This window comes from Macrotis lagotis, chromosome 4, assembly GCF_037893015.1.
Source record: "Macrotis lagotis isolate mMagLag1 chromosome 4, bilby.v1.9.chrom.fasta, whole genome shotgun sequence".
Classification (NCBI taxonomy): domain Eukaryota; kingdom Metazoa; phylum Chordata; class Mammalia; order Peramelemorphia; family Peramelidae; genus Macrotis; species Macrotis lagotis.
This window is the reverse complement of record NC_133661.1, coordinates 154,302,931-154,327,179: the sequence shown is the minus strand read 5'-3', so window position 1 is coordinate 154,327,179 and position 24,249 is coordinate 154,302,931.

Here is a 24,249-nt window from a genome sequence, read left to right as displayed (position 1 = left end):
ACCTTCACGAAGAGGAATTGGACATTTTAGTGGATTCAGTTTTAACATTAGCCTGATGAGATGAAAGTCCCCCGAAATAATGGTAGCATAAGTGGAGTGAAGAGACTCCAGAAGGAGGGAAGTCAGAACTCTGCTGGACTTTGTTCTAGTCAGGTCACATTGAGTATACTGTGTTCAGGACTACTGTTACCATTTTAGGAATGACATTGATAAGCTAGGGAGTGTATATAGGAAGGTAGCCAGGACCATGAGGAGAATGGCAACCATGCCAATATGTTGCAGGAACTAGACATATCCAGCCTAGAGAAAGACTTAATAGGAGAGAGAATTGTTTGGAAGTGTCTGAAAACGTGGCATGTGGGAGAAATTTTCAAATTGTTCTGTTTGGCACTAATGGGTAGCTTAGGAGGTAAAGTAGGCAGAGTCTGTTAGAGTCAGGAAGAGCTGCATTCAAATCCTGCCTTAGACACTTCTTAGCTTTGTGAGCTTGAGCAAAACACTAAATCTGGTCTGCCTCAATTTCTTAATCTGCAAAATATGGGCATAAGAGCACCAGCAAACAAAATATTTTTACAATTTCAGCATCCCTTAAGTGGAAGGACTTCAATAGAGAGTGAATTCTCTCTCCCTGAAGACTTTCAGGTAAAAGAGGAATAATCACTTGTTGAGGATGTCACAGTGAATGTCACAGTGTATTGATCATGAATGACTTTGGATGGGTAGATTATCTTTCAGGTTCCTAGCCATTCTTTGACTCTGTGGCAGATGCCATCCCTGCCAATTCATTTGGAATTCCCTGTGCCCACAACTTAGCAACCTGGTCTGATATATGAAACTCTTTTAGAAAATATATACAACATGGAGAGCACATGCCCAGACTTAGATGAAAAGACACCTTGGAACTCTCCAACCCCATATCCAAACTGCTTTGCTGTGTTGAGGTCTTATCTGTCTCTTCTCCCTTTTTCTTCAACACTATTAGACTCCATATAAACATCATATGTATTATAAATTTAGTCTCAAACACTGGCATCTACATTGCTTGGCTTTTTTGTACTAAATTTAGACAACCCTAGTGTGGAAGAGAGGTACATTCTTTTTTAAAATTAAATTTTCTTGCTTTTTTATAATCTTAACAAATATGAAGAAACATAAACATTTCAATATACAAAAATGAAAATGTATTATCAATGGTCTTGGTATATAATTTTTTAAAGTATATATTAAATATAAAATAGTAATAAAATTGCCCCATTTGTCTCAATACCCTTTGGAATTTCCTTCTGTGTCCATCTAAATAGAAAATGAGTTTTCTTTAAAGTTTAGTTGAGTAGATAGAAAATTCTACTGGTAGTAGAACTTCTTGTAATGTAAAGGAGAGGATAGGGGAGACATTTGCATCCTTGTGACCTGCAACTTCTGGGATGGGTGAGATCTCTTGTAAGACTCTTTATATTTGGTTATTCATTCTTTTGGGTAAGCAGGTCTAGTAGTATTTGACTATCCACAGGTCTTTTATAGCACAGAGTTTTAACTGGAAGTCAAAAGTCTCAGCATTCATCCCAGCATTTTCTATGGACAAGTGGCTTATTCATCTTGCACCTCAGTTTCCTCAGTTGTAAAATGTAAGGGTTGGATTAGAAGGGATTCTTAATTATTCTTGTATCGTAGATCCCATAGGCAGCCTTGTGAAACCTATGCACTCCTCCTCAGAGTAAGAAAAATATAACCCCCCCCCAAATCATTAAAATCCCTGGGTGTTTGTGGAACCCAAGTTAAGAACTCCGGGTTGGGAAGATCTTTAATGTTCATTTTAACTCTAGAATTTTAGAATGTCAGAATTAGAATATCAGAAGTCTTCTAAGATTGGATTTGGAATTATGTCCAAAGCATGAAAATGTCAAGAATCTCCTAGAAGTCCCATTAGATAATGCTCAGGAACTCTTACAAACTTGATTTCCAATTCCATGTTATATTATACTGAATAAGGGAGTAATCAGACTTGTTTTCTTTTGTCCAAAAGTAACCAATCTTAGATACACAACAATTTTTATTTTTTTGGGAACAGGAATCTGGAACTCTCATATTAATAGATGATGTTAACCTTCAGGTATTCATGGATTACTGGAAAAAGTTGGTAGTTCTAGCAAGGAGAAACACACCATGTTCAAAATTATTTGAAATACTATATTTCTTATACTTTTCTGTGAGATTTAAAAATATCATTATAATATAAAATACACACATATGGAAATATATATATATATAAATACATATATATGTGAGGGGGGGAAGAGAGAGAGAGATAGAATAAATATTTTTCCTCTAGGATATCCTTGAGAAGTCATCATCTAACCTCTTCTTGAAGATTTCTACTGAAAGGAAATTTACCACTCTTAAAGCCAATCCATTTTAGCTTAGAATAGATATATGTAAGGAATTTTTCTATTTTGAGCTGAAATTTGCTTCCATGTAATTAATTTCAGTTATTAGTTGTATTCTGCTTAACAAGGCTAAGTAGAACAGGTCAAGTCACTCTTTCATATGACAACTGTTCATATATTTGAAGTCAGTTATAATTTCCCCCTTAACTATTTTTTCTCCAGGCTAAATGTTCCTGTAGTTTCCTGATTTCTCACCATCCTGTCTTCTTTCTTCTGCAGATGCTCCACATTGTCAGTGTTGCTTATGAAATATGGTGTTCAGAATTGATCACAATTTTCTAGCTATAGCATGTCTAGAGCAGAGTCTAGCAAGGTTATCATCTCTTCAATTTAGGATGCTATACTTATATTAATATAGCATAAGATCATACTGAGGTTTTTTTGGCAGCCACATCATGTTGCTGAGCTTAAAAGTACCCTGAAATACCTAGATTTTTCACGTGAATTGTTCTTTTACTTCTACATTTGATTTTTTTTTTAAAAAACAAATTTAGGATGTTGCATTTATCCCCATAGTTTAATCTTGTTAGCTTTTGTTTTAATCTTTTGTTCTCATTTTTAAAGACTTTTTGGATCCTGATTCTTATCATTCAGTTTATTAGCTCTTATTCTTAGCTTTCTATATTCAGAAATTGGATGAGCTATGCCCTTTTATACCTTTATCCATGTCATTGATGAAAATGTTGGACAAAACTGGGCCAAGGACCAAATGCTGTGATGTTCCACTAGAGACTTCCCTCCAGGTTGACACTGAGTCATTAATTATACAGAGGCAGCATAATACAGCAAAAAATGTGCTGGTTTATAAATCAGAGGACCTGGATTCAGTTCTTGGTTCTATCCCTACTACCTATGTGACCTTGGGCAAATCACCTAATTCATGTGGGTCTCAGTTTCTTCATTTGTAAAATGAAAGACTTGGACTATATTGGCTTCTGAAGTTATTTCCAGCTCAAGAAACAAGATCCCCGAGTTCAGTTCATTAGCCAACTTAAAATCTACTTAACTGCTCTTGTTTAAGCTACAGAGTTTCATTTTGCTTGGAAGGTCACTGTCAAGGATGTTGTCAAATGCTATAGTAGAATTTAGATATACTTTTTCTATGCCATTCTCTTTATCTTCCTGTCTCGGATCTCTGACAAAATGGAAATGAGGATTAGTTTGACATAACTTATTTTTAATAAATCTGTGCTAACTCTTAGGAATTGCTACTTCCCTTTCTAGATAGTAAGTGCCATGAAAGCAGGGACTATAGCCTTGTGTTCTGTCCACAATACTGACGTGTCAGCACATGGCTAAAGGACTTACACTCATTGCAGCTTAGCTGAGAGTAGCAAGTTGAGTCAGCACTTTGGAAAGGTAAAGCCCTATGCCAACTCACTGCTGAATTATATTGTACCCCACAAGCATGTAGGGACATCTTATAATTTGGAAATATGAAGATAAGCAAGAATAGTTACCAATTAGTTAATAAACTTATTATTCCTGGGAAATTTTGTGGAAGACTAGGTTTTTTAAAATAGAAATTGACATAGATCTATCTAGGCTTAAAACTTGGGAATGCCATAGCTGTGTTTGGCTCCTAGTACACCAACCCTTTGTAAAATGGTCTGGGGACCTGGGTATTGTGTCTATGTTTCTCCTCCCCTGGGCTGCATATGAAATGTGTCTATGCTTACTATTTCCCAGGGTACTTGGAATCAAAATTCTGTTCCAGTTGGATCTATGATATAACTTTCCTGTGATAGCTTAGGTTGCACTTCAGATATGCATTTGTGTGTTATTCTGATCCATCAATCTTGGATAGAGCCACATATACACTAGAATATTGTATAAAAGATAATGTTTATTCTTCGTTCTTGAAGAAGACCATGGATGGCATCAGGGAAGTAATGCCATGACAAATACATGAATTGGATTTGAATGATGAGGTGATGTGCTAAGTCACCAGCTTTACATTCTCCTCTAGAACCATCTGGGATCAGTGGCAAGATATGAATCAGGATAACTGGAACTGGTCCTGGATGTGAGGCAATCAGGGTTAAGTGACTTGCCTAAGGCCACACAGCTAGTAGGGGTCAAGTGTCTGAGACCCAATATAAACTCAAGTCCATGTCCTCCTGACTCCAGGGCTGGTGTTCTATCCTCCTTACTACCCAAATGAGTGAATGAATGACTGGAGTCTCACAAAATATGCCTTTAGTAATCCTGTCCTAGAATTTTGCCTACAATCAATGTCAAACAGGCATTGAAGTAATTACTTTTTTCCTAGTTTTTGAAAATAAAACTTATTTGCTCATCTCCAGTCCCAAAGCACCTCTCCCATTTACTTCAATTCCACAAAGACAATTTTATGATTCTAACTGACAGAGGTAATTTATTACTTATTTTTGTTTTATTTCTAGAATGAGGAGGGAGGAACAGGGAAGGAAGAAAATCTAACTGGTAAATTTGATTTTTAATTGAAGTCTGTGGTGGGCATACTTCTATCTCACTTGTTGAATCTAGGGTTTCTTAATGTTTTTCATTTTATAGTTCCCTGATTCCCAGTTGACAGCTCCCATTAGGCTGGCTGTTTGGAATGTAATGCTTCTGGTTTCCCTTTTGGCCTTGTAGTAGGTCTGATTTGGAAGAGGTAGGGGAAGAGCCTAAGGGGATGGTGGTAGAAGAGTTTGACTGATCCCATTCAGAGCCCATAGTTCTCCCTTGTTACTAAATGGTACATTGTAATTTAATGCCTATGATCTTTGTGGGCCTCTTTGCAATCATCTGTGATCCTTCCAGCTTGGGAAACCCTAGCTTTATGCCCTGCTACTCAGTGAGCTTGCAGAGGCTAAGCAAGGAGAGCCAGCTTGGAGTTTCCAGTGTGGGCTGAGGGGAGTCCCTGGCAGGAAGATTATAAGTGAGAATACTTTTGAGTTGGCTGCTGCCCCAGTGCTTCTGCCAGAAAAGTTCTCAGGGATGGTATGATTGTGGGGAAGGAGGAATAGAGAGGTTCAGAGTTTGAGGAGGGAATGACAGAAGATCTGGTTCATAAAAATCTTGTCTTCTTTGTTTAGCACTCTGCGTGTTTGTGTGTGTGTGTGTGTGTGTGTGTGTGTGTGTGTGTGTGTAAGTGTTAGGGAGGTAAAGGTAGTAGGGAATACATCCCTGTGCAGTCTGAGGGCTTTAAGCTAGGAGGTGAAGAGGGCGAGGATGAGGGCAAGAGAGAGAGAGAGAGAGAGAGAGAGAGAGAGAGAGAGAGAGTGAGCAATTTAATTTCTTGAGAAATTCTCCTGGCAGAGATTTGGGGCTGACCCCAGCTTTGCAATTTGGGCTTTTGCAGCCTTGATCTTGTGTTATTTTGGTCCATCAAGGTCTGGTTCTCATACTAGGCTATACTGAGAGCATAGTAAGGGTAGGCAACTGGATTATCTATTTCTAGCTTATCAGCTAGACTCTGTTACATAGGGCTTTGTGCTCTTACTGTGCTTAGGAGGGAAGAAGGGAGGGAGGAAGGAGATATATATATATTATATTTATATATATTACATATATATATGTGTGTGTGTGTGTTTGTGTATGTGTGCACACGTGCACACTTCACCCACTTCATATTTTGAACTTATAATTAGAGAAGGCAAAGGTTCTGGTGCCACTCTCTTCTTTGACTTAATAAGACCTGCTGACTAATAGGAAGTACTTACCTCTCACCTGGACCACCATAAAAGCTTCCTAACTCATCTTAAAGCTTCTAGAATCCCTCCTCAAATACTGCCATCATATTCACCTTCATAATCATAATCATTGCTAGAACCATACTTCCTCAATTAACTTGTATTTAACTATGTTATGGTTACTAGTATTTATATGTATATATGTGTATATGCATATGTGTGTGTGTGTATGTACAAATATGGGCATCTATCTATCGACTTGTAGTTCTCACCATTAGAATGGAAGCTCATTGCAAGTATGGTCTGTATCATTCTCTCTACTTGGATTCCTAGCACCTAACCATGTGCCTGATAAATAATAGGTGCTTAATAAATACTTACCAAGTCTAGAAGAAAAGTCTGCAGCTAGATGATGTGGAAAGAATGCTGTACTTGGAATCAGAGGACCTGGTTCAAATTCTATGTTCAAATATATTTTCCTTGACTTTGAAAAATGCTAATAGAGCAATAAATATGAAAAGCAGAATGTCTTTAAAGGATTGTTGATTGATTTTAAAAAGCATTTTTTGATGATAGTCTTACTTAGAAACTTTCAATGTTTAATGAACTCCTTAATTATTAGGTGCAAGGATTTAGAGCTGAAAGAAACCTTTGAATTATCCTATCCACTTCTAACTCTTAACATAGAATTGAGTGACTATCCCAAGGTAATACATAGAATTATTGACAGAGCTAGAATTTCAATCCAGGTCCTCCAACTAGTAAATTCAGAATTCTTTCACTGTCCACATAGTCTGGCTGTTGCCTTCCTTTCTAACCAAATTTCTCTCTCTTTCCCTTCATGCTTAACTGACACAGAGTAGGCACTTAATAGATGCATATTGATTAATTGATTGATTTATATACTTTATGCTTGAGACAAACTAGATGACTTGAGTTTTTTCTTCTCAGTTTTTTAACCCTGTTCATGCTATTCTCTCTGTCTCAAATACTTTTCCTATTCCCATCTCTGCTTGTTGAAATTCTAGCCATCATTCATGTTGCCAGTGATCTTAAATTCCTTTCCCCATCATGAATCTTTCTTTGAACACCTTCTTCTATCACTACCATTACTGCCAAATGCACTTTCTTCTTCTCCAGAACCCTACTCTAAGCTTTGTCCATCTCTTATTTATGAAGATCTATTTTTGTCTCACATTCCTTTGCTACTTTGTAAACTTATTGAGGGCAGGGACTATTTGTTATTTGTCTTATCCCAGTGCCTGTTCAGCATAGACCCTTATAGAGAGTAAAACCAAATAATTTGTTTAATGTTTTTATAATTATTGCTCTATTAGCATTTTTCAAAGTCAAGGAAAATGTATTTGAACATAGAATTTGAACCAGGCCCTCTGATTCTAAATACAGCATTCTTTGCACATCATCTAGCTGCAAACTCCTTCTAGACTTGATTTATGTGTTTTTTTTTAATGTTTCATCATGGGATTAAGCAATAGAGCTTGAAACATGAAGTTTGTGAAGGAATCAGCTGTTAGATTGGATATAAAAATATGGACATTCTTGGTTGAATTTTGTTGTGACTGATGTACTATATTACACTTCTATTTTGGTGGCATTAGACTCCATGTCACAAAAAGGCAAATGGGAAACTTTGATTCACTTAGGGAACCCTGCTCAATAGAATGGGAGAAAGGACCAATTGCTCTTTCCTGATTACTTGTTGGAGAGATGTCATCCTGGAGAAAATTGAGAACTGAATGATATCATGTGTATGAGGCACTTCCAGTGCCTCCAACGGTTTAAGAGGAGGATTCTAAGGGAGAGAGAAGGCATACCAGTATTTGGACGAGTACATAGCCTATTATTTCTTCTGTCCTAGGGGTTGGGTGACTAATTCATTAGAAAGGATGCTGTGTAACCTGGAATTTGGTGAAGGGCAGAATCAGTACACAGACATGCCCAGGAAATAAGGGCTAGTTCTCAGTTGTTGCAGGGGGGTTAGAGGGGGGATGACACATCTCTCATTATGCAGAGTCCTTGACTCTGCTGATTCTTCCCCTGTCACCTTGTAATCTGTGAGCTCTCCTCAGAGACCTGAAAAAGTCTAAGTTGTATTTTGAGGAACCTGGTGAGAGATACTCTTTTAATGGGAATTAAGTAGAAGGAGAAGATGGTCCATTTCTCTCCTGTAATCTAAAATATGCTGGCTTTTATAGATGAAGAGGATGCTATTGATTCAAAGGACACTTCAAGTTGTTTCTTTATTAGAAAGGATGGATCTCATTGATCAATCCACAGTTCCTCTTGCTCAGTCCTCCTGGTGACTGGTCAAACATTTGAAATATAGAAAACTTGAAGTAGATTTGAAGTATGTTGAACAGAGGGAAGATGATTAGTTTTCATGATGACTCAACCCATACTTAAAGTTAACACTTCTAGGTGTTGGTCACTATGGTACAAAAATAAAAACTAAAATTGTTCTTGCTCTCAAGAAGCTTACATTTAATGAAATAACCTTGCACAGATAAATACATGTGAAATATAAACAAGGTAAATAGCAAGTGATTTTAGTAGGAATGGAGGTAGAAGCTTACAGTTGGGTAGTGATGGGGATTGAGAAAAGACTCTTATAAGAAGAATATGAGCTAAACCTTCAGTAGAACTTCAGATTCCTAGAGGAGGTTAGGAAGGATTCCAGTTATGAAGGACAGCTTATGCAAAGGTACAACAATAGGAAATGCAATGTTTTATATGGGGAACAGCAAGTATATCAGTTTCCTAAAATATAGTGTCAGTACATAACTGTAACCAACTGAGCTATAATGAAAACTTTATACTTGTTGAATGAGAAGGGATTTAAGTGTATACATGGTGTAGGAGGTGATATGATGTGTTAGAACACTAAATTTAGAGTCAGAAGATTTGGACTAATTCCTGGCCCTTATGCAAGTTGCCATCCCTTCTTTATTAAGTACATCAGCCAATAAGCATCAAATGTCTACTATAGGCAGGCAGTGTGAGAAGTGCTGGGAATATAGAGGCAAACATAGCCCTTGGGGAGACAAATGTGAGAATAACTGGGAAAGTTTAATATATACACAGGCACATGGAAAATAATCTGTGAAAGGATGTGCTGGATTGGAAGACAAGGTAGATCAAGAAAGACTGTCTATAGAATGTGGGATTTGGACTATCTTGAAGGAAGCCAAGAAAACTAAGAGGTGATATGAGGGAAAGCTTTCCAGTTATTGAGGACAGCCAGTGATGGAGATGGGAGAAGGAGTGGTATGTTTGAGGAGTAGTAAGTTGGGCAGTGTGACTGGATTGGAGAGTGTTTGGAGGGATAATGAAATGTAAGATTGGAAAACTGGAAAGTCATTATATTATGGAGAGCTTTCAGTATTGCTGTACTTTCCATTTGAGCCTGGAGGTAATAAGGAGCCCTTATTGGGATATGTGTGTGTGTGTGTGTGTGTGTGTGTGTGTGTGTGTGTGTGTGTGTATGTGTGTATGTGTGTGTATGTGTGTTGGTAGCTGAGTGGAGACTCGATTGGAAGGGGCTGTGGTCTCTAAGTTTCTTTTAGCTCCAAATCACATTTGATGATGACATCTAATTCAACTTTGACTTGACTCTTTACTCCAGCTACAACTCTCTTAACCAATAGTCTTCACATCTCCCTTGAACACTTCCTGTGATAGGGAACGCACTATTCCCCGAGAGGCATTCCATTTCACTATTGGACAGCATTAGTTGTTAGGGAAGTATTTCCTTATATTGAGACAATTTACTTCATTGGTCTGAATTCTGCCCCATCAATAACTTGGATGTGAGTTGCTCAGGATTTGAGATGTGTTTGTGTATTAAGAACCCAAACTTAGAATATTATGTCTTCTGTTTTGGTTTTGGAGGGTAGAGGAGCATTATGATTTGATACCCTGGGATGGATTTAGATCCTTAATCTTTCTATTTTACTCACAATAGCATACCTTTAAAATTATGAAGTTATTTAGCAAATGAAAAAAAATTAAGTTTCAGAGAAGTTAAATGATGTGCCCAAAGTCACTCAGCTAGTTAGCGGGGGACTAGGATCTGAACTCACAGAGTCATAGTTCTATCTATTGAATAAAATTTTCTTTTCATGGATCCTAAATCCTCCTTTCTGCAGATCCCATACATTGATCATATCTTTCTCCTCTAGGGCTGGATATGATAGATTTAGTTTCTCTGCCCTGTGACAGACCCCCAGATATGCAGACCTACTGGTTTCATGACAGACTGACTTTCATATAGTGTACTTGAGTAATCTGATTTTGTATGAGCTCTTTCTGCGTCAATACCCATCTTTAAGAAAGGCAATGTGCAGACCTATAGTGAGAAAGATGTTTTCCCTTGCATCAGGAAGGCAGAGGCCATTGGATCACAGGACAGAAGAGGGGGTAAAGGGGACATTAAATCATCTAGATCACTTCCCTTCATTTTTCAGAGGAGATGATGAAGTTGAAGAAAGGTTAAGTGTCTTGTCTTTTGCTTTTTAGGATGTGGGGAGTAATTTCCTGTCTGTAATCCTGCCCTCACTCCCCTTTCTAGCCCTAGGCATCAAACAAAAGAACAAAACTTGACTCCCACTCACTCCTGAATAACCAGAGTGATGGTGAAGGTGAGATTCAAAGTGACTTCCCATGCTTTCTGCCAGCCATGCAGAATTTATTGTGCTCCATAAACATTATACAACATCCTTTGTCCGAGGCAGGGTGGCTGAATCAATGACCTGGAGATTAGGTGCTTTTGGATCTCCAGAAGGGTTTCATGACCAGCCTGGCATTGGTGATGGTTGGTGTGGAGGGCAGAGTTGGATGACAGAGTGAAGAAGAGCTGGCAGAGAGGGGGGGAGAGTTAAGACCTACTAGGGGCTAGACTCAGATGAACCATAGTGCTGATATTTGTGAGTATCTCCCATGCCCTTTTTTGAGCCTAACACCTTTCCTTATACCCAACCTTTGTCTGCTTTTGGGAGAATCAGAATCCTAACTTCCAGGTGGCAAACCCAGCCTACTCGGCAGTGCTTGTCACCAACCTGCCTTTGTTAACTCTTCTTTGCTTCCTGTCCCCTCCAGTGTTTCCACATGTGGTATGCATGTGCTCATAAATCCTGAGCCAGGCCAGATTTGTTTTCCCTAGCAGAGGCACACTGTAAGCACAAAAAAATCAGTCAATAAGTATTTTTAAGTGCTAACTGTTGGGAAAAAATAAAAGTAAATGCTTACTGAGAATAAGCCAGCAGAAAAGCAAAAAAGATACACAATCCCTGCCTTCAGGGAGCTAACTTTCTGATGTTGTTGACTATACAAAAAGTTGGAAAGCAAAAAGTAGTATAGGGAAGAGAAGAAAGTATTCCAGGAGTCTGAGGAGTGTAACCTTGGGGGAAATTAAAAGATAGCTAGGCTGGGTACACTCCATAGGGTCATCCACTTTTTCAGAGACACTTTGAGGTGTGAGTTTTAGAACTGAAAGGATCTTCCAAAAGGACGATCTGGGATATGTTGTAGAGATCTAAAAGAATGCAACCTAGTCCCTCAATTTACTATGAATATATACACTTTACAGCATCAGCAGATCTGTTTGTGTGATCTTGGGTAAGTCTCTTAACTTCCTTTGCCCTCTTTCTTCATCCGTAAAATGAGGGAGGAGGTTGAATTGAATGGCCTCTGAAGAAAGTAACATGGCAGTGAAGAGAGTATTTATTGCCTCTGGAATCTGAGGGACTGGGTTCACATCCCACCTCTGATGTTCCTTCCCTGTGTGACCTTGGACAAATCACTCAGTCTTCCTGCGTCTTAGTTTTCTATCTGTTAATGAAGGACTTACATTAGGTGACTTCTGAAATCCCTTCAAGCTCCAGACTTATGGTTTTGTGACAAGATGACCTCTGAGGTCTCTTCTAGCATAAATTTATGATGATCTTATCATCCTTTAATGAACCTTAGTTCCTTTGTAGCCTGCTGTTCATTTGCCAAAGGGTTTTGTGAACAGTGTTTTATAAACTTTAAAATATTTTGTAAATGTGTTCCTTCTGAGGCCAGTGAATATTCTGGCAATCTACTCAGATTTGGTCCCAGAATCTTTCTGAGGTGTTAGCTTTGGTCGATTTCTTGAGAGATCAGGATTTATTTCTCCTCTGTAGGAGGATAGAACTTTGCCTCAACTTGGAAATGCTTATTGGGTCCACTTGAGTTATGCAGGGATGATTGTTCTCAATTGATATTAAATATTTTCTTGTAGAGACATAAGGGTCCTGATGGAAACTGGTTTCTCATCTCTTTTCCCTATCTTGTTCTATGGGTTTGTGGGAGTTGGGGTGGGGCGTGGGAAGAAGGGAAGTTGAGGGACTTCAGAGGCAATGATAGTGTTGGGGGAGGGGGTTGTCGACATCCCCTAATGGGAACTAGTAAGGTCCCTTGCAGATAGTGGACCCTTAAAAATGTTGATTAAATTAAATCGATGGAAATAAAAGTTCCAGGTCTTCCTCAGTTTATAGGAAAAACAAACACACACACACACTTAGAAATACATTTTTACTACATAAATTTTCCAGGGGATCAGATATACCCATTAATCAGAAAAGGAGTGCTTGGCACCTTGGGAAATGCCAAAATAGGACCTGTAAAATTCATTATTTGAAGCAATTTTTCTCTCTCCCCATCTCCTACAGTTCTTTCTTTTTCTCATAAGGATTATGGATTTAGAGTTGAAAGGGACTTCAGTCCAACTGACTCATTTTACAAATGAGGAAACTGAGATTAAAAGTGGATTCCCTGAGGTCACACAGAGGAAGTAAGTGACAGGATTAGGATTCAAATTCTGATCCTCTGTGTCCAATTGGAGTGCTCTTTCCATGACAAATCCAGATTCTTGAAGGTGCTAAAGCCAAAAAGATATTATTGTTTTGAATTCAATGAACTTGGAAGAAAGCTTTGCAACAAATACATTTATTTCCTATATAACCTTTGTGAGGTAAGGAAAGTAAATTCACACTTTTACCTTTCCTTGCCATTGCCATTTTCTTTGTTTTTTCCATGTCTCAGATTACTTAATCTTTTTCTTCTTTTACTTCTCCAAACTAAACAATTTTCATAATTATATCAACCACCCCTCTTGCTAGACAAAATAGCATACAACTCTGTCCTGCTACAGAATCTTTGACATATCCATGGTCTTCATTTTTCTTTATTCTTTTGGTCTCATTTACCTTTCCTTTAATTTGAATCTAACAGCCTGGGAATGATTGAAGGGCAGGCCATTCTCCTGATCTTCCCTTTTCATCTTGCCCTTATTGGAAATTCAGACTGGAGCAAGGTGGGGACCATTTGGAAGGTAGATGTATGGCAGAGGCTGGGGTCTCCAAAGAAGTCTGAGGACTGGGGAAGTGAGAAGATTGGAAGAGGACTGAGAGCTCATGAAGAAATTGAAAGTAGGGTCTAAGAGCTAAAGAGAAGGTTCTTAGGTTAGAGACTGAAGAAGTTTGTGTTTCTCTTGTGCGGTGTTAGAGGCCTTTGCTCCTTTCCCAGAATTCTCTGGTCTCCTTCCTTAGTCCATTTTTTGGGTCTATTTCCCTCATGCCTATTCTTTTCTCCTTCTCTCTCTCCAAGGAAGATGGAATTAGCTAGTGATAATTATGGAAGATTCTTTGTTAAATGAATTATAGCATGGTCAGTTTTCCCTCAAGCACAGGCAGATATATATCTCATGGCTACTACATGAGTATCATTTGTTTCCTCGCATGGATCTCATTGATTTTTGGTTAAGTACCAGCTGTTGGTGCCACACCTTGCCTATTGACTCCATTAGTTCTTTGGTTTGCTCACAAAACTAAATTTGGTACTGAGGAGGCTTAAGGAAGGCCTAGGTCTCATAGAACTAGGACTCCTAGAAAAAATTTGCTTCCAGTGAGGACTGAGTACAGATTGGAATCTTATGACTTGGAGAAACATTGAAAGAAAACATCCTATTCATCCTATTGCCTACAGATTGGAAACCCTATATTATACCTATCTTAGTCTCAAGATGGGAAAAAGAGTCTTTAGTTTTTAGAGACCATAAATTAAGGCTTGATCAACTTTAACCCTAAATCACACACTACAAATCTTACAATTTCCTTATATGTCATGAGATATAGTAGTTGATATATGGGACCTTATAGAATTTTAGAATTTTAGAGCTGGAAGGGACTTTTTAATCCATCTTCACACCCTTATGCTACAGTTTCAGCTCATTTCTTCTTGTTTAGGCATTGGTGGAAAAGAAGAAAGATGTTCTACCACATGATAGTCCTTCAGAGGTTTGAAGAGTAGAGCTGTGAAGAGCTCTGAATTTGAATCCTGACTCTTTCACCAGTGTTCCAGTGGGGACCTTGAGAACAACAGACTGAAAAAAAAGGGTGAAGAATCTGTAATCAAAGGGTAAGATCCATATTGGATTATGCAAATTGTAACCTACTTGGAAATGTAGTATAGTTTTTACAAAGAGATGTGATTGATCTATTAAAACATACAGATTTTTTTGAACCAATGCATATAATTCAGACTTTAAAAACATGTTCTGTAAGTAGTGTAATGGTACCAATGCACATAATTCAGTAGACAACTTAATGATTTTTCTGAGTGAACAAGGCTATATCCTGAAGACTTTTTTTTTTATGGAGATTTCATGTGATTGAGCAATGTTTAATTGAAAGAAAAAAAGGGGGGATAAATGGGCAATTTTGGGTATGAAATACTATAAACAAGGGATAGCTACCAGGAATTGTTGTTTGGACCAGGATTCCTATTTTGTAAGTGATAGGAAAGGAAAGCTTTCTAGGTTTTCAGATATCATCAGGAATATCAGAAAATAAAACCAAGAGAATAAACTGAGAGCTCTTGAGATTGTGAGTGGGCAGAAAGGTAGGAGAGGATCTTTGAACCAGGAAAATGTAAAGCATTTAGGGAAAAGAAATCCATACTATGCTTATAGGAAGAAAGGCATTGAATTATTACTTATACTCCAATAAAAGGTTCTAAGGTCCACTATGTCTGGTATATTGTGAGAGAGAAAGAAAGATAAAATGCTTGTGAGACATCATCAAGGAAGGAATAGGAAATGACAGAAAATGCCCTTTTGCCCTTGTTAGAACCAGACCCAGTATGTTTCTACTTGGAATGTTCTAATAACAGCATAAGGGGAGCAATAAAGGGGTCCATAGAAGGAAAGTAGAAATGATTGAGGGGCTGCCCCATGAAAGATTTTAAAAATAAGGCCTCCTCAGTTTGAAAAAATGAAGTTTAAAAGAGGGTATGATCAAAGTCTCTGAAATGATAAATTGGGTGAATAGAGAACTGTTCACCATATCTGAAAGTATTAGAACTACTGAGGGCTTCATGAAACTTCTGAGATAAATTTAGGACAAATGGAAAGATCCTTTTTTTTTTAAAGGAGGTTGTAAATCGATGGAATATGTTAACTCAAGGGAATGCTAACTATTTAGCATCGGCTAAAGAGACTCAAGGAGATTTTAGATCTATTCATGGATATTAAATTCACAGCATAGCAGTTAGGAAATGTTTGCAATTAGGAAATATTTGGGATGCTTGGGGATGTCTTTGAGATTGACATTAGGGTTGATTTGGAGTGGGAAGGAAATTATATTTTTCCAATAACAATCCTTTTCATTCCTTATTGGCTACAGAATTCTGAACTGGATATGCCCCTTACTTGATAAATGTGGGAAGATTCTTTGTCTACTGCCTCAAACTGTCTCTCATCAAAACACATTTTAAATGAAAATGAAAGAAAATACCCACTCTATCTTTCCAGAGCTGTCTCAAAACTTCCCTTAAGTACTTTTGACTTCAGTCCACTTAAGATGCCTTCATTAATCTGAAGACTGGCTTTGCCTTCTGATAGTTTGTGTTTCGCATTTGTCATCTATACCTTCTTGATATCTTCCTTAAATCTTCCTTTCTCAACTTTTCATCAGAACTAGACCTCCCAAGACTCTGCCTTCCTCTTCACTTTAGAAGTAGGCCAAGGGAAGAGACTACACTACCACCTCTGGGACAGGGCTCTTCCTGGGGAGTTTTTGAGCACTTAATTAGTGATGTTGACTGATGACTCTCCCTGTGCCCTTTCATCACAGCATGAAATAAGAAAGATGAGCATTTTCAAAGCTAGCCCATGTAGGGGTGAAGCAAATTATGTATATCACTTAATTTTTTCCACAAACATCACTATATAGCCTTTGGGTCATTCAGTGGATCAGGAAGCAGAGAATGAAAAAATAAACAAAAGAACAGATAGGACAGAGTTTATTGGTTTTTTTTTTTAATGCACCAGCAGTGGGGCTCCTGGCTCTTTGCAGTAACATGCTCTCCTACTCCAACACAAAGGAAGATATCAGAATTATGTTTACTCAAATAGAAAATTATTTTCTTAAAGGGGGGGTCTCCTGCCCTTGGGAGAGCAGAGGTTCCTTCCCTGAGAAATGTTCCTCAAGAGTCTTGGGCACTTGGGTGAACCAAGAGTGAAAAATCCTCAGACACCCAAGGCAACTGGGACCATGCTACTGAAAATTTTTCTTTCCTTTTTTTCCCTCTATGTACCATTCTCTGAGATTATCTTTCATTTATATTGTATAATTTTCTATGTAACTAGTTATTTGCATATTTATTTACCCATTTGAATGTGAACTTCTTGAGAATAAAGATTTTTTTTTTGACTCCCTAGGGCTTAGTACATTGCCTGATACATAGTTATAGATATAGTAAATATATGTAGTAATAAATGTTTGGTGACTGAGGGCCTGTTCATTCAAATCCCTGGCTTTATGCTCTGCTAAGTGAGATTTTGTAGATATTTTTTCTTTTAGGGCAGGGTTGGGGAACCTTTTTTTTTTATCAAGAGTCTTTTGACTATAACATTAATTGATGGCTATACAAAATTATCAGCTTAAAAATTAACCTAATTGATGAATTAATTAATTCACCCCAATTTGAGACCACATGATTTCTCAGGCCTTATTTGGCTCCTGGCCAGATTCCCCACGTCTACACCTTCAGGGATTCTTACTGCAGAATATTCTATGGCCCATGTAGAACAGGACTTAAGTTGCAGCCTTATAAACTTAGAAAGTTGCCTGATGTACTCTTTAGATAAGTGATTGGCTCAGGGACACCTAGTCAGGAAGTATTAGAGATAGAGCTTGAACACTATTCTTTTTGTCTATTATGTCTAGGCATCTTAGGTCAGATGTATATTTCTTACTTTAAAAAATATGGTCACATTCTTTATTTCATTTGAGCCTCCCTTTGAGATAAGTAAAGCAAGGCACTATTTCTATTTTGTAGATTAGATAATTGTGACTCAGAGAAAAAAATATGATGGTAACAGATCCAGGATTGGAAAGTTGATTTCCTGACTCCCAGCCCAGTGCTTTGCCCACTAAGTACTGCTGATATAGGTTGAGAAGATAAACTAATTTAAACATAAGTGTTAACTGGTAATATATTATGGCCTTCTTGCCCTAACAATAAGGCATCTAATAAAAATTCCATGTTTCTAGAAGGCCCTTAGGAATGGTTCTGGTAGGGATTGTTGGCACTATGGCAGGGATATTGATGGTTAGGTAAACTTAAGACTTGGTATTCCTTATTCCATCCTTGTGGTTGGAGAATTGAGTAGAATATCTCTTATTCATATTATAAATAGATTTAGGGAAATTGAATAACAGAAAATTATCCAATACTTCAGTGATAACATTTTCAGTTATCCCTGAGATTGGAAGAACATTCTTCTCTTCTTCCTCCACATTTTCTCCCTAGGTGATATCCTTAGCTCCCATGGACTAAATTATCATTTCTAATCAGATGACTCCAAAATCTGTTGTCCCAGATCTAACCTTTCTCTGAAATCTAGTATGTTATCATCATACATATGGCCTATTGGAACCTCTATCTACATGTCCATTGCAAACTCAAAATTTCTAAATAGAACTCACATTTTCCATCACAGTCATTTGATTTCTAGTTCTTTTCATTATACTCTCATTCTTCTAGCTGGGTTATAGACTGGTATAGTAGCTAGATCATGGGAATTGAGGCTAGAAAGACCTGGCTTCAAATATCACCACAGCATTTTCCAGCTATGTGAGCCTGAGCAAATCACACAGCCTCAGTTCTTTCACTTGTAAAATGATTTTTAAGTTTCCTGTCATCTCTCAATCTATATTTTCCTGGGAAAGAACACCTCATATATTCCCTCGACTTCAAGTATGATGATTCCTGCCTAATGTAGGATGATTATGGTCACACTTATTACTAAAGATCTTAGGGGGGAAAATATTGAATGAGAAGATTCATAAAATTTAAGAATTAGAAGGTGTCTATCTCCAAGATCATCTAGCCCAACCCATATCTGTTAGAGTATTTTAATGTCAGTTATGTTAGTATGTTAGCTATCTCTGCCAGCTTTGTCATCTGCAAATCTGAGAAATGGAGAGACAGACTTAATCCATCCAAGGCAGTTTTGAGAATGTTAAACAGGTAGGGCCAGTGTGGATCCCCAAGGCATTATTACAATCCTTACAAATTAACATTGAATTCACCAATCTTATTGCTTGTATCCTATTTCCTTCCCATCACCCCTACCCCAAACCTCCCAAATAGTACAAAAACCTGTTAAACCTTGCTAATGTTAAGTAAAGCAATGACTGAAATAATGCAAATTAAAAAAAGCAGAAAAAATGAAGTAGAATTAAAAGTAATTGTAATGACATTTTGACTTCAAACTAAAAATGAGGAAATACCTTCCTTTTCATAGACAATATGTTGGGAGTGGGTGTTGGTTTGTCTGGAATACTACTTACACTATTAGATGTTAGATGTCTTCTTTGTGTCAGTTTGATTTAACCATTTTTCTTTCTTTGAAGGGAGGACTTGAAGGAGTGGGTTATATCTGGAATTGAATGAGCTAAAAACAAAAGGTATCAATAAAACTTAAAATCTAGATATAAGCTATATATTTAAAGTATTTTCCTGACCTACCAGTATGTTACAAAAAGAGGTATAGTTGGATATAACTGGTACTCTATGAATCTATTAAGGTTTGTGATCACTGCCTCTTTTCTAGATATTCACTAATTGTTCCTTATTAACTACTCTGAAATTTTTCTAGAAGTCAAATTCAAGTTTACTAGTCAACTAGTGTATTCTGTCTCTAAAAACATTGATTTCCCCCCTAATTCTGAAGCTTTCTCTTTCCCCCTTCCTCCATGTCTAATTTTCTCCAAGACCTTTCAAAAATCATAGACAGCAGCTTAGCAAACATATCTTCCAATACTTTCAGTGCCTTGATCTGCAGTTCCTTTAGGTTCAGTGACATGAGCCCCCTCAAGGGCTGTTAAGTATTCTTTTGCTATCCTTCCCTACTTATCTTGGATATCAGCTCCCTATTAGCCAGTTTTGTGGTGGGTTTTTTTCCCCCTAGTCCAAAGATCATTTTCCTTAGTGGAGAAAGCAGAAAAAATAAAGTTTGAGCAGTTCTATTTTACCTCCATAGTCATCAGTTATCATCCCATGCCCAGCATTTGTCCTATCTTTTCTTTGATCTTCCATTCTCCAATACATTTAGAAAAACACAACAAACTCTTTTTGCATCTTTAGCATTCTTCACCAATCACAGTTATTTCTGACTTTTAGTCATCTTTATGGATATTTGTAAAGCTCTTAGCAAAATGTTTGGCACATGATCCTTCTTTCCCTCTCTCCCTTCCTCCCTTCCTCCCTTCCTCCCTCCCTCCCTCCCTCCCTCCCTCCCTTCCTTCCTTCCTTCCTTCCTTCCTTCCTTCCTTCCTTCCTTCCTTCCTTCCTTCCTTCCTTCCTTCCTTCCTTCTTCTCTCTCTTCTTCCCTTCCCTCCCTTCCTTCTTCAGCTAATAACTCCAGAACACAAGTGATTCATCAGCCTCGGTCTTCTCAGAAAAAGAGAAAGCAGGTCTAGGCCACTAAATCTGACTCCTGGTTTCTTTCAACTTAGAATATAAGCTTCTAGAAGGCAAAGATATTTTAATTTTGTCTTTCTTTCCTTAGTACCCAAGACAGTGCTCAGCTCACAGTAGGCACTTAATTATTAGGCTTAATTAAAAGACTTGTTAATTAATTTGTCTTTCTTCCAGCCCCTTTGTCCTTTTCTTTTTCCTGGGTCTTTTGCTTTCTGCTTCCAAGTCCTCTGCTGGACTCTGATGTTTTTAGCCTTTGATAATCTTGGGCAACTCCTTCCTTGATTCTTACTGCTATGACCCACTATTTAAGATTCATCCACTCCTGAATGAAGTAATTGGTTTTTTTTAAAAAGCATTCATTCATTTTTCAAATAATTCTAACTTGCTCTTAGATTCTCCCCTCTTTTTTTCTTCCTTTTTATCTCCTTCCCCACCCCCTCCCCCCCTTTTTTTGATAACCAATTTACTCCAAATGGCAGCAGGCCAGTCTGGCTCAGAATAATCACAGATTGTAAAGCAGAGGCAGGAGGCAAAGTCAGCTGACTTGGAACCATCTAAAAGGCAGCTCTCCATGGCTCCTCAAGCACCATTCCCCTTCCCCCCCCCCCCCAGCTCCTTGGGAAAGGAGAAAAAAAAACCAAAATCATATATACAGCCAACACTGGATTGTCCAAATGTGATTTATCCATGTTGTGGCTTATCTGTGATTGTTTAAAACCTACTGTGAGGGTGACTCCCAGTAGAAGGAAGAGAGCAGGTTGCCCTGTGAGGGGGAAAAAAGGGCTTAAGACCTCTGGTGAAGAGGAAGAACAGGAAACTTGTCATTTAGGTGAGATTTTTGATGCTGACTTGGTGAGACATGATATCTTGATTCTTCTGGGAGAAAGAGAAAGGAGTTTGTATTGAACTCAACAGAGGGTGTTGCCCAAGGGACAGACTTAGAGATTTAGGATGAGGATAGGATTCCTTTATCCTTGACTATGACATTTCAGACATGATGATCTGTTTATCAGAATGTCTTATTCTCTGAAGACAGATTCTGGACTCAAATTTTTTCTAAAGGGAAAACAAGTATAATCCATACTCCAGAGTGAAATAAGGCAGGAGATTCTGGAGGAAACCATATTTCCTAGGTATACCTAGGTTTCCTAGCTAGGTAGGAGAGAAGGGATTATATACAATATTGAACTAAAAGAAATTTTAGAAATTGTATGATTCATTTTCCCCATTTAGAAATGATTGATGTTTTGTTTTATCATCAGCAACATAATAACAAGCATCACCTAAATTTCCCTATATATTCATTTCCCTTTCTCTTCCAGAGAGTTATTCTTTATAATAAAGAATAAAAAAGTAAAAGCTTGACATATTTGGAGTTTCACATCCATAGATCCCCATGTCTGCAAGTAGAGGAGTTGCCTTCTTACCTTTCTTCTTTGGGATCAGGCTTGATTATTATAATTTGATTTTTCTCATTATTGTTCTTTCCATTTATACTGTTTCAAAGTGTATTTATTGTTTCCCTGATTTTTCATACTTCACTTTACATCAGTTCATTTAAGTCTTCCCATACTTCTGTGTTTTCAATTTACTGAGTATCAGGAAAATAGAGAAAGGGGTAGGTAACTGACACAGTGATTAACTTACTAAATGTAAAGACCTGAACACAAATCCTGTGTCGGACACTTACTATGTGTCCCTTTAACTTTTCTCAGGCTTTATTTTCTCATCTATAAAAAGTACCTGTTTTCCAGGGTTGTTGAGAGGATCAAATGAAATAGTTTGAATGCTTTGCAAATCTTACTGTGCTTATTTTTTAAATTTATTTTTATTAAAGATAATATTTGAGTTTTACAATTTTCCCCCATCTTGCTCCCCTCCCCCACCCCCCACAGATAGCACTCTGTCAGTCTTTACTTTGTTTCCATGTTGTACCTTGATCCAAATTGGGTGTGATGAGAGAGAAATCATATCCTTAAAGAGAAGAGAATTCTCAGAGGTAAAAAGATCAGACAATAAAATATCTGTTTTTTTCCTAAATTAAAGGGAATAGTCCTTGTACTTTGTTCAAACTCCATAGCTCCTTACCTGGATACAGATGGTACTCTCCTTTGCAGACAGCCCAAAATTGTTCCCAATTGTTGCACTGATGGAATGAGCAAGTCCTTCAAGGTTGAAGATCACTCCCATGTTGCTGTTAGGGTATATAGTGTTTTTCTGGTTCTGCTCATCTCACTCAGCATCAGTTCATGCAAATCCCTCCAGGTTTCCCTGAAATCCCATCCCTCCTGGTTTCTAATAGAACAATAGTGTTCTATGACATACATATACCACATTTTGCTAAGCCATTCCCCAATTGAAGGACATTTACTGGATTTCCAGTTCTTTGCCACCACAAACAGGGCTGCTATAAATATTTTTGTACAAGTAATGTTTTTACCCTTTTTCCTCATCTCTTCAGGGTATAGACCTAGTAGTGGTATTGCTGGGTCAAAGGGTATGCACATTTTTGTTGCCCTTTGGGCATAGTTCCAAATAGCTCTCCAGAAGGGTTGGATGAGTTCACAGCTCCACCAACAGTGTAATAGTGTCCCAGATTTCCCACATCCCTTCCAACAATGATCATCATCCTTCCTGGTCATACTGGCCAATTTGAGGTGGTACCTCAGAGAAACTTTAATTTGCATTTCTCTAATAATTAATGATTTAGAGCATTTTTTCATATGGCTATGGATTGCTTTGATCTCCTCATCTGTAAATTGCCTTTGCATATCCTTTGACCATTTGTCAATTGGGGAATGGCTTTTTGTTTTAAAAATATGACTCAGTTCTCTGTATATTTTAGAAATGAGTTCTTTGTCAGAATCATTAGTTGTAAAGATTGTTTCCCAATTTACTACATTTCTTTTGATCTTGATTACATTGCTTTTATCTGTGCAAAATCTTTTTAATTTAATGTAATCAAAATCATCTAATTGGTTTTTGGTGATGTTCTCCAACTCTTCCTTAGTCATAAACTGTTCCCCTTTCCATGGATCTGACAGGTAGACTAGTCCTTGAGCTTCTAATTTGCTTATAGTATTGTTTTTTATGTCTATGTCCTGTAACCATTTGGATCTTATCTTGGTAAAGGGTGTGAGGTGTTGGTCTAATCTAAGTTTCTTCCATACTAACTTCCAATTATCCAAGCAATTTTTATCAAAGAGGGAGTTTTTATCCCAATGGCCAGACTCTTTGGGTTTATCAAAGAGCAGATTACTATACTCATCTCCTGCTTTTACACCTAGTCTATTCCACTGATCCACCACTCTATTTCTTAGCCAATACCAAACAATTTTGATGATTGCTGCTTTATAATATAAGATCTGGTAGGGCTAAGCCCCCTTCTTTTGCACTTTTTTTTCATTAAGCTCCTGGCAATTCTTGACTTTTCATTTCTCCATATGTATTTAGTTATATTTTTTTAACTCATTAAAGTAATTTTTTGGAATTTTGATTGGTAGGGCACTAAACAGGTAGTTTAGTTTTAGTAGAATTGTCATTTTTATTATATTAGCTCTACCTATCCATGAGCAGTTGATATTTGCCCAGTTATTTAAATCTAATTTAATTTGTGTGAGAAGTGTTTTATAATTGTTTTCAAAAAGATTCTGAGTCTGTCTTGGCAAATACACTCCCAAATATTTTACATTGTCTGAGGTTACTTTGAATGGGATTTCTTTCTAGCTCTTCCTGCTATTTCTTGCTAGACATATATATATAGAAAAGTTGAGGATTTATGAGGGTTTATTTATAACCTGCAACTTTGCTAAAATTGCTAATTGTTTCCAGTAGTTTTTTAGATGATTTCTTCAGATTCTCTAGGTAGACCAACATGTCGTCTGCAAAGAGTGATAGTTTTGTCTCTTCCTTCCCAATTCTAATTCCTTCAATTTCTTTTTCTTCTCTAATTGCTGATGCTAACATTTCTAATACAATATTGAATAGTAGTGGTGATAATGGGCACCCTTGTTTGACCCCTGATCTTATTGGGAATGCCTCTAGCCTCTCCCCATTGAATATAATGCTTGTTGATGGTTTCAGATAGATACTGCTAATTATTTTAAGGAACAGTCCATTTA